General features: G+C 39.8%; 1 protein-coding gene across 4 annotated transcripts in view; it reads right to left on the bottom strand.

Annotated features, from left to right (window-relative positions):
* CDK14 (cyclin dependent kinase 14) overlaps window positions 1-15,512 on the bottom strand; it is a 609,384-nt gene that overhangs the window by 12,217 nt on the left and 581,655 nt on the right. The window lies entirely within an intron of this gene.

Consider the following 15,512-nt stretch of genomic DNA (forward strand, 5'->3'; position numbering starts at 1 on the left):
AGACTGTTAAAGCAAGGTCCCTCCCAGTGGTGGTCTGAAGCTGGCTTGAACTGGCTTGTGAGAGCCCAATGCTAAAATTTTCAGGAATTTTGCAAGCTGTTATTAAACACAGCCACCCTTGAAATTGGCAATGGAAGGAGGTATATTTACACCATGGGATACAGACAATTGACCAATCAGGGCTTTCCTGCTCTTTCTGGAGAGATGGCTGCTAAATATTTACCAGCACACCACTGCCGTCCTCAAGAGCCTCAAGAGTTTGGAAGGGAACCACAGGACAACAGCAACCTCTAAGTCAAAATGGAGAATGGAAGTGTTATTCTAGAGGTACCAATGCAGTGAGGAAGAACTGGGCTTTGAAAGATAAATAAAAGTTTAATGTGTAGAAAGGAGGAAGGAGGGCATTCTCGAATAGCCTAGGGCTCTGGGAAGCAGTTGAGTGGCCAGTGGGGCAGGCACATATTTGGAGATCAGGAAACAAAGTGCAGGGGAAGCTGACAGGGTAGGGGAGGCTGGTGGAGTGGAGGGCCTTACGTGCCCTGCTTAGGGTTTGGGACTTTATTCTGTATGTAGTGAGGAGGTCTTCGAGGCTTTTAAGCAGGGGAATCACCAGGGCAATCCCCAACCAAGGGCAGTTGTGTGCTTTCCACACAGATGAAGTCACAGCTGCCTCTGTGAAATCTGTGGGTAAATAGTTTTTTTCAGGATGACATCAAATCAGATAATGCAGCAGGTTCTTCAAATGTCTTGTGACTGCTCACAAAGCACCAGATTTTCCAGCACTTAATGTGGAAAGGTCTTATTCTGCCCGTGAGAAATATCTAGAGTGTCCTGGACTCAGGATGACACAGAAACTAAGCTTCTTCCCCAGGACTGCAATTTTCAAAACGTAGCCCGTGGGGAGAATTTGGACATTTTCATGCACCAGAAAGATGCCTTAGGTCCTTGATAAATTGCCTGTTCACTTGAGTCTCTGTATTTGTCTACACCTTTAAAAGGAAAAGGAAAAGAATATGCACTAACTCTGAGTTTTACTACTCTGCTGACCTTTATAAGTCAAACATGATTTACTGTTTTTGATTAGCACACAGCCTCAGACAGGCTTTCAAATTGTGGCATTTAGAATTCTAAAATACTGTCAAATCTTTTAAAGAGCAACTGCAATAAATTCGAAAACGTCATCACGGCACCCTTGTCTTGATTCACTGCGGCTGCACGCTGGGGACTTGGAGTTTCAGCTCCTTAAAAATGTGAAGCCTGTAATGTCCGATGAATAAGACATTCACATCAACACAATTGGTTTCCTCCTGGTATAAAACGATTAAAGTGCCAACAGCTCAGTGGTTTGGTGGCAGAGCAAAGAACAGTGGTTGCAAGCCTGGGGTCCATCTCTCACTTCCACTGGCAACAGAGCTGGAGAATGCAGTGACAGGAGCCAGCACACACCAGGCTCATGGGATTAAGGGATGCTTCACGCTTTTTTAACGTCCGTTTGTGGACGACTGAAACAAAAGCATGGAGTTAAGTGAATCGAGCTCTTATTGTGAGAGACAATGCAATAGCAATACCCTGTCGCCTTGCCCCAAATCAGAATCCCACCCACAATGTGGTGAGTTGGGAACTGACATCTTCTCTTCCACACCTGTGAGTGGAAGCACATCCCAGAAAGATCTGATTTCCTCTTCACACAGATGCTAAAGAACAAAGGTATGTCTTGTCTGGGTTATGCTGTTTGTTTTCCAGTCTGTTGGCATTAAAATTGCACCCTAAGCACCTATCACGTCTCATGATGCTCTGTTAAGTCCTTTTCAAAAGATCTGACTTTGAGCACAGGGGTCATTAGAAAGAAAGAAAGAAAAAAAACCCAAAACAGATCTAGTGACTTAGTTGCTTCATTGTCATGGGGGGAAAAAAATCACCACAGTTTTGCTTGAAACATAATAATTAACTATAATGTATACTGCATGAAGTATACAAGTGTGAAAACAAAACAAAACAGCTCATCAGCTCCAATAAGCTGTTTGGTTTTGCTCCTTTTGCAACTCTTGGATTCAGTGGCTCGAATGAGCTGTCACCTACAATGAGCCGGGCCTGCGATGCTAAAATGGAAAAACTCTTTTGTTTTTTAATTAGTAACTTCCCAAGTTTTAGTGCCAGAGTTTATATGGTTCTCATGATCAATTATTAAGCACGTTGGTCCAAGCAGGATATAAAACTACTCATGCCTGGATTAACATGGTAAAGTTAAATCTCATCTCGTTTAGTATACTCTCTTATTAAGAAAAATTGTAACAGGTTGATTTTTAGAGACTGATATATGCCTCGTAAAATGTAAAGAAGAACACAGCACCTCTTTCTTTCACTCGCTGGGGTGTAGTGTGTTAAGCCTGTCTACATACTAGAGATGGGTGATTCAGATAAGATGTATCTGAAGCAGATAGGTAGAGGAAAATTACTAAGATTCATGGTGTGCAATCAAGCAAAGAAATAGACTAGAAAATAATTGAAGGCAAGAAGAGCTTTGTGTTAGAACAAGCTCCAAATAAAACTATGCAAACCCTACCAAATCTGGGGAAAATATGCAATCATGGTCACTGTTCAGAGGGCTGTCTTGCTAATAAGCACACAGATACATCACAGTAATTCCTCTTGACTATAAATTCTCTGCATTTGAAATTTGAACATTTGTAGATTTACTTCTGTGTACTAAAGAATTACCTCTAAATTGAATCAATAAATATCAAAGTTATAAAATCAACTTCCATTCATTTCTTTCGATCCTTATTCTGTCTTCTGTGTCATATATAGTTGTATGCACTCTAAATATTATGATCATGTATTTTTCCAACATTTTATTAAACTTTTCAAATATACAGAAAAACAAAAGAATTATACAGCGAACATCCATATACCCGCTACAAAGATTCTACAATTAACATTTTGATGTGTTTGCTTTGTAACATAGCTATTCATCTGCCTGTGCTTCTATTCATCCATTAGTCAATCCTATTATTTTGATGCTTTTCAAAGTAAGTTGCAGATATCAGTATACTTCACCCCTAAATATACATATTGTTAATTTGAGTGCAATATGTATTTATGGTGTTCAGGTAAATTTTACTTACAGTAAAATGTACACATTTTGCATACATTATTTAATGTTTGTAATGGTACTGCATAGGAACTGTTGCATTGCTATCTAATGGAGAGATCAGTTTTAAGTCAGAATCTGAGATTATGATTTTTCTTACGAAAAAAATTTCTTTAATGTCCTCCCTATTTTTCTACTCTTACCAACTCCTCAGTGGACAAAACACTGATAAATACAACTGCCAACAAGAGAACAGACACAGAGCACTCAGATTATGATCATTCTTAAACCGAGTCACTGCCAAATCTGAGAACCAGATGAACACCAAGGAATCCTCTCCAGAAAACTCCATCTACACATATAACTACAGGCAGCTTTTTTCACACAATTTCAGTTGGCTCACAGATCTTCTGAATTCCATTCATAGACCCATGGACCGCAGGTCAAGAACCTCAGGATTGGAGAGTCAGAATGCTGAAGCATTAAGCAGCATTTCCATCATCTAGCCACAATTCTAGAGCATACTGCAGAGGAAATAACCTTCCCTGAAAGTGAAGTCCTTGAAGGTAATTCCTTTTGAACAAGGGGCACAGACTATGGACACTCCTGTTAAGAGTGGTTAGAGGCTTATGTGATTTCCTACACCCTCCCTAGATGACAAGAATACAACCAACCAAACAAAAACAAAATAAAAATGTCACCTAGTCCATGCATCATGTTTCGTCAAGAGAGGTAGAACCTAGCCCACTCTATTTGATGAAGGCAACAGCCAACAGGAGAAGCACAAATGGGCATTCTTTAGATCCCTAAGTAGGGATCTCAACAGATGACCTTCAGAGTCTCTTCTCACAGCTTTGCCAATGATGCCGAACTCTTATCTTCCCTATTGAGGTAAAAACAGTATCAGCCAAAATTTTGCAATTGTTCTTAATATGGCCACTCATATTTTCCCCCTCAGAAAGGGTCACAGACAACTCATTTGAGCAGCTGAGGAGGATTTATTATGCCTCTGGTCCCCGCAGCAACCTTCAAGGCAGCATTTCATCTTATGGATGAGAAAGCTGAAGCTCAGAAACATGTGTTGGAAAAGTACATCCCACTCCAACCCTCTGGACAAACCTTTGTCTCTCTTGTCAATAGCAGTGTTTCTTCTTAACATCAGAAAACGAACTCATGGTCTTTTATATCTGCACTTCACAGGCTGATCTGGCTTCTATGGCCTCACTTTGGTTCTGTCATTTCAGAGTTGTGGCATTCCAGGGCTTGGCCTGGAAGCTTGGCATTCTGATGATTCTTGCTCACTTTCATCTCTCTGGTTAAACCTTATTTACACTTGTACCCTGTTTATCTCAGGCACATGAATAACTTGTGCCTTCCTTGCTATTGCTAGGGGACAGCAACCTCTGGCTGCACGGTGTCTCTCTGTGACCTGCCTTGGTAGCACCGAGACCCCAAGGACTGCAAATCTTTAGGGGCCAGTTAAGAAGAGAAAAGGAAAATGTGGAGCCAGGGATGAATCACAATTCCTCAGTCTTATTCCAATCAGCACATGGTTGCCATAGCAACCACACCTAACCGTCCCTCTACCTTGCTCCTCCCACGGATCTGCGTGCTGGTTTGGGTGATCAAGGGAATCTGCACAGAATTGCTTCAGTTCTCTGATCCACATAATTTTACTTTTATACAGCTTAATTTTATAAAATTTATTCCTTTGAGCATAAGATAAAGAGACTAAGTTTCAAAAAAAAAAACACACATTTTTTTGACCACGGATTTCCACTGATTAAATGCAACAAGACCACCCCATTTCCTTTTTTGAAGCTTCACATTTCCTCCTCCCTCATGCACCCTTCCCTCAGCGCACTCACACACATGAAAATACACACCCACACCGTCCAATGCCTGGTGGTGATATTTTTGAAGGAATATTCTGACCAGAGAAATTCTAAACATATAGATACGGGATCCTAACCCTCTTATAGATTTGTAACCCTTCTACAATTAAGCCAAAGTAGAGGAATTTTAGGAAAAACTGGACTTGGAATAATGAAATCTAAACTATTTCCACTTATGTTGACATGCCTTCCTTATACACAATAAGGGAGACTTCTTCCTTTATTTAAAGCACCAAGAATATAGGATGCTCTTTAGAGGTTCTGAGGGGATAGAAAGAAAACCTTGCTGTGACTGTTTTAGTGGCTTGTGAAGCCTGGTGGCCATGGTGTTGCCACCCCTGGATTGGGTAGTGATCTTCCATGATAAAGAGCCCCCAGGAGCTGTGCAAAGGCCAAAACAAGAACACAACGCTAACAGTGAGACCAGATAGCAGGAACTGAGCTCAGAGGTGGAGTGAAGTGGCTTTGAGGTCTTCTGTGTGAGGCAGGCATCCTACATCTAATGATATATGGAGGGGATTGAGGAAGAGTTCACCTAGGCTGCAGTTTGCAACCCTCTGCAGATCTAGAAGCGTGGGGCTCAGTCTCTAGTCACACGAGACCCAGCTTGCTTCACTTTGACGCTGTCCCTTCCCTCACTTTCTTTTCTTGTTGAATTCCTCACCCTATGTTCCTTTCCACCATGCCTGACTCCCACACAAGGCTCCCATTTTTGTCCCCAGACTTGTTTTCCTTCCTTGGAAATCTTTCTTGAATACCTTTGGGATCAAAGAAAATAACAAGGAATGACTTTTCACCCTTCCCTTGAAACGCTTTACCTTATCTCTAATGTTTGCAAACATTAGTGGTCATTAGTGCTCTTCACTAAGTTCCAGCTCTCTGTCTTCTGGATCCTGGGTGGAATGCCCTTTACGTCTCCCTTGGAAGTTAGGCATGGCTGTTCCACCTGCTCGGACCAATGAGATGTACATATCCATGTGGTTGCCTTAAGGGCCAGTATTCCTCTTGCCAGGTCTCTTCCCCCTGCCAAGGTGGCTGAGGAAGACTGTATAGAGATGCAGCCTCTGTTACCCTGCATCCCTGAGCAGAGCCTCTCATGACTCATATGGACAGACCGTGTCAACAAGAAATAAACGTTTGTTATATTAAGCCACAGCAAAACTTAGTCCATCCTGAATGACACAATGCTTATCATGTCTAGTTTGGATTACAAGTCTCTACTCTTCAAAACAATCCTAGTGAGGTAGTTGGGTTTGCCATTCCTTATTCCAATGAGGAAAATGAAGGGTAGAGAATACACATAATTTACTTAAGGACTCACAGCTAATAAGTGGCAAAGCTGGAACTTGTACCAGATTTTATTACTCCAAATCCCATACTCTTTCTACTGTATTGTAACAGTAGTAACTCTTAAATGATGTGGGCAGGAGAGAAGACTCAATTCTGAAAAGCAATAGAACAGAATTTGATAAGGTAAAGAGAAAAATACCACAAGCCATACAAGAAAATCCATGCTTTTATATTAAAAAATGAATAGTAGTACGGGATACGTCTGTCAAGCTTTACAGTATTCTAGTTTTGCTTGTATTTCTTCCTGCTAGCAATAGGAAAGTTGCCAGATACCTGGTGCAAAAATTGGAATTCTCATATGAATATCACTCTCAGGTTGGCTAACTTGAATTTCATATAATTTGAATCTGAGTAAAATTTAAGTAATGGTATTCTCTGAAATTATAAGCATGAAATGTTATGTATATCAAAAAGCATCTGGAAAGATAATATACCAGCTATTAATAGTGGCTACCTCTGGAAGGAGATCAAGATGTTCTGCAGGTTGGGAATTTTAAAGTTTTACTAGATATTCCTTTGTGTTATTTGAATACTTTCCAATAAGAAAGTTTTATTATTGAAATTTAATTACTGGAATAAATAACTTATTATTTGTATAATGAACATACACACGATGTGATGCATAACTGTGAGTTCGTGAGATGGTTAGTATTTGGCAACTGCAATGAAAAACTAAACTTGCTCAGCACTGTTTAAAGCCTTGCTAAATATACTTGTGTTTAAGAGAAAATTGTTCAGAAAAGGAAGGAAGAAGTAAAGTATATTTCCTGCTTCACATTCTATATCGAAATTGAATTATTTTGTGATTTTTTTGGGTAATATCTTTTCAATGCATTAATAATGAAGTGAAATGATAAAGAGGAAACAGAGAGCTACGATATCTAAATAGAAAATAATCACGAATGTCAAATGTTGCTCAACCACTTTAACTACAAACACATAAGACACATGTATGAAGAAAGAAAATCAAATAGGTACACACTTTTAGGCACTAAAATTTGGTTATTACTAAATTAAAGATGAACCCTTCAAATTTAAAATGCTTTAATTTTATCCTCTTATTTACAGAAAGGAAACAAGGTTTGAATCTCTTATTTCTAAATTGATCAACAATTATACAACATGTGGATAAACTTGTTCCACAGTCACATCTGATTTTAAGGTATGATATAATGTTGACAATAAGGCAACGGAATTACCTTCTTCATCCAGTGACTATTTTTTTTTACAATCATATTTTATACTGAGCACTGAGACTAAAGATTTGGACTTGGTAATTTTTATCTAAAATTTTAACTACAGATTTTGAAAATCTTACTCTAAACATAACAGCAGCATGTTTCTTATGATTATTTGTCTATCATCTGATTATCTTATATATATCTAAGCTACCTATTTATCTATCTGCACACATACTACACCTTGGTCCTGAGCATCTAGCTCTTAGCTGGTGAATTCAGAATCCAAGGGGAGAAACTGATAACTGATTACAACTCTATACCCAGACAGATATTCCACTACCACGTAGGGCTCTGTTTCGTCTGGATAGTGGTTCCAGTTGCTTAGTGTGGGAGGGGATAAACAATATATTCCCTCTACTACTTCCTTCCTCTCAATTCCATTGAGGGTTGATCAACACTTGCATTTTGTCTGTTTGTTCATCAGTAATAAAGGGTATGAGTTAAAATACATGAGGAATGTTTAAGTGATATTCCTAAAAATATTTATTTAACTACTGGAAATCAAATTTCTTTTTTAAAAGAATTACAATGAATCACAAAATAAGTCTCAGCACTCAGGGATTACTCAATAGACGCTGGTTCCCTTACTCTTCCTGATCTGAAAATTATTACCATCCTCAACAAATGAAAGTAATACTTCATAGTAAAAAGGAAGAAAATTACCAGATTAATGGGGAAGGGAACATTACCTTGTTCAGAAATATGTTTGGAAGAAGTTACTGACCATCTGTCCTAAGAGATTTCCACGTACTCCCTGTGATACTTGCCCTCACTAAAGTATGGATGTAAACCTAATGCTGAAGTGGTTTATTGATTCTCATGTGTTTTGACTACAATATGAAAAAAGAGACGGATGTCTTAATTGTGGCAAAGAGCTTACCAGAGTACTTAACTATATATATTTTTTTGTTTGTTTGTTGTTTTTTGTGGTACGCGGGCCTCTCACTGTTGTGGCCTCTTCCGTTGCGGAGCACAGGCTCCGGACGCGCAGGCTCAGCGGCCATGGCTCACGGGCCCAGCCTCTCCGCGGCATGTGGGATCTTCCCGGACCGGGACACGAACCCGTGTCCCCTGCATCGGCAGGCGGACTCTAAACCACTGCGCCACCAGGGAAGCCCAAATCTGGATTTTAGTATGAGGTAGGCACACCAGCTTTTGACTCTCAGGTTTCCCTTCCTTTGGTCTTGACTTGGCTCCCTTTGGACAACTTCCCTGGTCCCTCTAGACAAAATTGTCAGCCTGATTCCTCAGGTGGAATCAGCACTTTCCTCTTTGAACTTAACCAGCGCACTATACAACCCCTGAAGGAACCTTGATCATATCATATTATGTTGTTTCCTTACATATTTCCACCTTTAGACTTTTGGAGCTTCTCACAGAAAGAACCATATCATATTCTTAGGCACTTAGCGCTGTGCCTGGCATATATATAGCAGGTATACAGCACATCAGTATGGAGAAAATGAATAAATGAAACATGGAGATAGCATCGGATCTAAGTAGAGAAGTGGGACTTTGGGGGTAGATTCTAGTAGGATGGAGTCAGATTGTGAAAGGCCTTGAAATCTAAACAGAAGAGGCTAGACTTGCAGTGGAAAGAAATAAAGAGTCGCTTCAGATCTCTGAGAAGGGAAATGACGTGATGAAAACAACATTTCGGACGACTTATTATATGTCACCATTCTGGGTGGAGGGGAACAAGGGGGAGCTTGTAGTCACAGCAAGCACTCTATAAATGTTTGCTGTGTGATTGGCTGAGCCCAGAGGATCTCTTACAGGGACACAGGTGTGAGGTGAGAGAATGGAGAAAAGCACAGACATTCAAGATACGGTTCAAGGCAAAGATGGGCAGGCCCTGGAGGCCGATAGGAGATGCAGACGAAAGGAGAGCTAGAGCCCCAGTGAGCAGTGGGACCAAGGATGAGAAGAGAAAAGCTGGGAGGGGAAGCCGACTTGTACAGGGAGAAGAACCCAGCTTCGAATGTACTGCGTTGCAGTGGCTGTGACACAATCCTTGTGCTGTTCCAGTAAGTCCTCCCTCCCACTGTGCACCACACTTGCCCCGGGTTTAGCTTTCTGCCAACAAAAACAAAATTACTCATAAGATTAATGGAAACAATCTGCTGTTTCCTTGCCATAGAGAAGATTTTTCTTAATCACTTTATTTTTTTCCTTTGAATCATATATCCTGTAGCTTAAATCCCTTAGACGTCACCTAGGCATTAGAGGTTTGCAGTGTGAATCTCCGAGCTGGTGTTTACTTAATTCCTGGAAACAGATCTGCCTTGGAAAGCAGAACTTCAGCTATGGTAATGTGAGGGCATGCTTTCCCTCTCTAGTGCAAAATTTATTCCTCAATATTTTCTTTTTTTTTTTAAAGACAGCATATCTAGTTAAATTCTTTATTCATTTTATTTATTTTTGGCTGCACTGGGTCTTCATTGCTGCACGTGGGCTTTCTCTAGTTGTGGTGAGCGGGGGCTACTCTTCGTTGTGGTTTGCAGGCTTCTCATTGTGGTGGCTTCTCTTGTTGCAGAGCATGGGCTCTAGGCACTCAGGCTTCAGTAGTTGTGGCACGTGGGCTCAGTAGTTGTGGCTCGTGGGCTCTAGAGAGCAGGCTCAGTAGTTGTGGCACAGGGGCTTAGTTGCTCTGCGGCATGTGGGATCTTCCAGGAACAGGGCTCAAACCCGTGTCCCCTGCATTGACAGGCGGATTCCTAACCACTGTGCTACCAGGGAGGCCCAATTCCTCAACATTTTCAAGGAAATGGAATCTGGTTAAAATGTCAGTAAAAACCAAGTCTCCGCAGTATGGTACTGGCACAAAAACAGAAATATAGATCAACGGAACAGGATAGAAAGCCCAGAGATAAAGCCACGCACATATGGTCACCTTACCTTTGATAAAGGAGGTAAGAATATACAGTGGAGAAAAGACAGCCTCTTCAATAAGTGGTGCTGGGAAAACTGGACAGCTACATGTAAAAGAATGAAATTAGAACACTCCCTAACACCATACACAAAAATAAACTCAAAATGGATTTAAGACCTAAATGTAAGGCCAGACACCATCAAACTCTTAGAGGAAAACATAGGCAGAACACTCTATGACATACATCACAGCAAGATCCTTTTTGACCTACCTCCTAGAGAAATGGAAATAAAAATAAACAAATGGGACCTAATGAAATGTAAAAGCTTTTGCACAGCAAAGGAAACCATAAATAAGACAAAAAAACAACCCTCAGAATGGGAGAAAATATTTGCAAATGAAGCAACTGACAAAGGATTAATCTCCAAAATTTACAAGCAGCTCATGTAGCTCAATATCAAAAAACAAACAACCCAATCCAAGAATGGGCAGAAGACCTAAATAGACATTTCTCCAAAGAAGATATACAGATTGCCAACAAACACATGAAAGAATGCTCAACATCATTAATCATTAGAGAAATGCAAATCAAAACTACAATGAGGTATCATCTCACACCAGTCAGAATGGCCATCATCAAAAAATCTAGAAACAATAAATGCTGGAGAGGGTGTGGAGAAAAGGGAACCCTCTTGCACTGTTGGTGGGAATGTAAATTGATACAGCCACTGTGGAGAACAGTATGGAGGTTCCTTCAAAAACTAAAAATAGAACTACCATACAACCCAGCAATCCCACTGCTGGGCATATACCCTGAGAAAACCATAATTCAAAAAGAGTCATGTACCACAAAGTTCACTGCAGCTCTACTTACAATAGCCAGGACATGGAAGCAACGTAAGTGCCCATCAACAGATGAATGGATAAAGAAGATGGAATATATACAATGGAATATTACTCAGCCATAAAAAGGAAGGAAGTTGAGTTATTTGTAGTGAGGTGGATGGACCTAGAGTCTGTCATACAGAGTGAATGAAGTAAGTTAGAAAGAGAAAAACAAATACCGTATGCTAACACATATATATGGAATCTAAAAAAAAAAAGGTCATGAAGAACCTAGGCACAAGATGGGAATAAAGATGCAGACCTACTAGAGAATGGACTTGAGGATATGGGGAGGGGGATGGGTAAGCTGGGACAAAGTGAGAGAGTGGCATGGACATATATACACTACCAAATGTAAAATAGATAGCTAGTGGGAAGCAGCCACATAGCACAGGGAGATCAGCTCGGTGCTTTGTGACCACCTAGAGGAGTGGGATAGGGAGGGTGGGAGGGAGGGAGATACAAGAGGGAAGAGATATAGGGATATATGTATATGTGTAACTGATTCACTTTGTTATAAAGCAGAAACTAACACACCATTTTAAAGCAATTATACTCCAATAAAGATGTTTAAAAAAAACCCAAAAAACAAAAAACCAAGTCTCTGGATAATCTCTCAGTGTAAAGTTAGGTTTTCTAATATGAATCTCTTGTATTTGGATAGGTCTTTTCTTAAAAAAAAAAGTGCTTCGTTTTTCTGTCAAACTGTCATTTAAAGGAGGCATGGCAGGTGGTACAATCCCCATTTGAAAGATATTTTCTGATAAAACTGAGACATTAAGGAACTTTCCAGATGACCTAGCTTGTAAGGGCTGGAGCCAGGCCTCAATGGCAAGACAAAGTTCTCTCCACAAGCTCCCTCCCCCTAAACTCCTGAGGGCAAAATGTCAAAATACTTTTCCATCGTTGGAAAAGTTGAGAGAAATATGGGACAGAGGCTCCAGAAAATGGGGCACTAGACCATATATGTAGACCTTGACTCGCCCTCCTTCAGGCAGGCGAGTCTGGAGGCTACAGAGGTCAAGGCCTAAAGTGTATGCCACATAAGAGCTTCATGGGATGATTCACTTCTGTCTCCAATCCTTCCTGGCTTGCCAGCAAGGATGGAACCTGTTGCCAGAGAACACCTAATGGAAGTGGATCTGATGAGAGTGAGTAGATGGGTGGCTGGCCCTCTCTTCAGGTACGATTACCTCCGCTCTGACCTCCAAAAATGATCTTAAGGGATGCAGGTTTTCCTGTCTGTCTTAATAGTCTGTTGTCCTGTTCACAGCCCATAGCCTCACACCTAAAACCTAGAGTCACCCCAGGCCCAATGACAACAGCTTTATTACCAAAGGGATCTCCTCATTGTAGAAGTTAAACTGTGCAAAAAGGCAGTTAAACTACCGCACAGTTCTACTTGATCAAGAAAGAAAGACTGTTAACATTTTGCTTATAACTTTACTTCCTTTTTTTTATGCATATATGTGTATACTTCAGTTACTGAAATGGGATTGTACTATGCACAGCTGTTTTGCAACCTGCTGTTTTCACTTAGTGATAGGCATAGACCATATTTCAATATGTCATTAAATATTACTTTAATGACTATTTAATAGCCCTGGCATGGACTGCATTACTATTTAAACTTTTCATCAAAACTAGAAAGTAAACTCCTTGAAGGCAGGAATGATGTGAATTTGTGACGCATTTTGCATCCCAAGCATCTAGCAAAGATTCTTTCATGATAAATGTTGATGTTAACTCTGAGGTAATCATGTGGCTGTGCTTTTGGTATCTCAGCTGACAGGGGGAATCTGAAAACTGTGGATCCATTAAAAATGATCCTGTTACACATTTAACCCACTGTCCATGAGCTCCTGGTATGTGAGCGCAATAAAAAAATTCAAGGCTAGAAAGTTGTATGTTTAATGACAATGTTGGATGTCATTAATTTCTCAACTGTGTAATTCTAAATCCCAATAAGAACACTGAACTCTTGCCCCAGCTTCTTTCATGCTAGATCAGCAGCAAGGACAGGAATTAATAAAGTTGGGAAGAGTAGTCATATGCTTGCTGAAGAAATCCAGTAAGTTCTGTACCCACTGGAGATTAGCGGGGCCCTTTGGCATAGGCCCAGCTACAGAGATGTGCAAAAGCCCTGGGTCCTTGGTGGCTACTGATTAGCCTTTGGATAATACTTATTGTTTAGCATAATTAGGAGGAAAGTTATCTCGCCTACTTGTCTATTAATAACACTAAAGTAAAATAATTGTAAAAAACATCCCTTTTAAAGGTATAGGGGATAAACATTCCATACATTTGCTCAGCATTTCTAGGATTGGAATCCGATCAGTCTAACTGAATAGTCTTCAATGTTTTTTGCTTGACTACTCCATAAATGTTTTTGTTAAACTATGTACTTTTCTGCACATTTTAAAGCTGAAATAGGATATTTTGATCATAAATTTAATAGTAGCAAAGAATGTAATGTTTGGCTTATTGAAAATATTGACATTTTAAAATAAAGATTTTATATCATTCTTTAAACTTGGTCCATTGTAATGTAAATATATTTGATCTCATCATCCATTTTTAAAAGTACATGATTAAATTATTCTTTAACAGTTGGAAATTTTATATCATACTTTTTTCTCCTTTAGTACTTCCATCCCACTTCCCTAAATAGAATTATATCCTAATATAATACATTCTTATCATGGAATTTATTTATTGTTGTATAATACCCCATAGCATATATACAGTAATTTAAATTTAAAAAATTTCCCAAGACAAATTGGTCAAAGTGCCAAAATACTACAAAATTGAAAATAAGTATTAAACATAAGACTAAACTTTTTATTGGAAATGCATCTCTTAATAAGGTAGATGAGGGTGGCCTCCCTTCTCCCCAAGTTAGTTGATACGTCCCTAGAAGCACAGCATTTATTATTAGAATGAGTCTGGGTGCTTTAATTAGAGGAGGCTTTCTGGGTACCTAAAGTGGGTCCATCGCTTTGTTTGTTACCTGGAGATTTGTACAGCTCACAACAATTCTACGTGGTAAGGTTGGGATGGATGAGAAGATGCTCTCTAAGCAGGGAGTGACTGATCAGATTGGTTTTTTGGAAAGAAAACTCTCTTGGCAGTAAGGAAGATGGATGGCGGTGAGGGACAGCATGGGGAGTAACTAGAGGCAGAGGAACAACTTAGGATGAGGGATAAAGAGGGTCTCAGCTAAGGCTAGAAGACAGTGTGGAGTGTCGAAGAGAAAATGGATTTTAAGATGATATTTAGGAGGGACTGACAGGTCTTGGTCATTCACTCAACATCTGGTTAAGAAACAGGGCACATCATGGAGGATGCTAAACTTTATAGTTTGGGCAACTGTGCCGCTGATGATATAATTAATGGATAGGAAAGGGAATACAGAATCTTCCTTTGAAGACAGTTCTGTTTCACTCATGTTTGTTTCTATACCACCTAACAGGTATTAATGAATACATGAATAAAACTATCAGTGCATTTGACCTCACTAATTCCAAGTTCTGTAAGATGGTACTTCTAGGCAGGTTTTAAATTTTGTTTTATGATAAAATTTGTGGACTACATATAACTGACCCTTAATAATGAAACAATAATCTAAAATCTAGTCCAGTTGTTGAAAATAATAGTACACATTATAAAAAACACCTAAATATATTTTTAGAAGACTAAATATATCATCCAATTGGAAATGAGGCAGTTAAATATTAAAATTAAGCAGTTTGGCCTAAAATTATACAATGTCAAGAAAGTTGATTCCATGTGTAACACTTTAAAAGAGACTATAGTTTAAAGTGGCATTTTAAAAAAAGATTTTATTAAAAAATGTGTTCTATTTACTCGTAAAAGCATCTTTTAGCTCATATAACAACAGTAGTCATGGTAAATAGAGAGGTAAGGCCTGCTTCAGTTGAAAAACCACTTTAAAAAACAAAAGACTTTTGGGCTTCCCTGGTGGCACAGTAGTTGAGAGTCCGCCTGCCGATGCAGGGGACATGGGTTCGTGCCCTGGTCTGGGAAGATCCCACGTGCCACGGAGCGGCTAGGCCCGTGAGCCATGGCCGCTGAGCCTGCGCGTCCGGAGCCTGTGCTCCGCGGCGGGAGAGGCCACAACAGTGAGAGGCCCGCATACCGCAAAAAAAAACGAAGAA

Source organism: Monodon monoceros, unplaced genomic scaffold (genome assembly GCF_005190385.1).
Source record: "Monodon monoceros isolate NGI ecotype Baffin Bay Population unplaced genomic scaffold, NGI_Narwhal_1 Super_Scaffold_2, whole genome shotgun sequence".
Lineage (NCBI taxonomy): Eukaryota > Metazoa > Chordata > Mammalia > Artiodactyla > Monodontidae > Monodon > Monodon monoceros.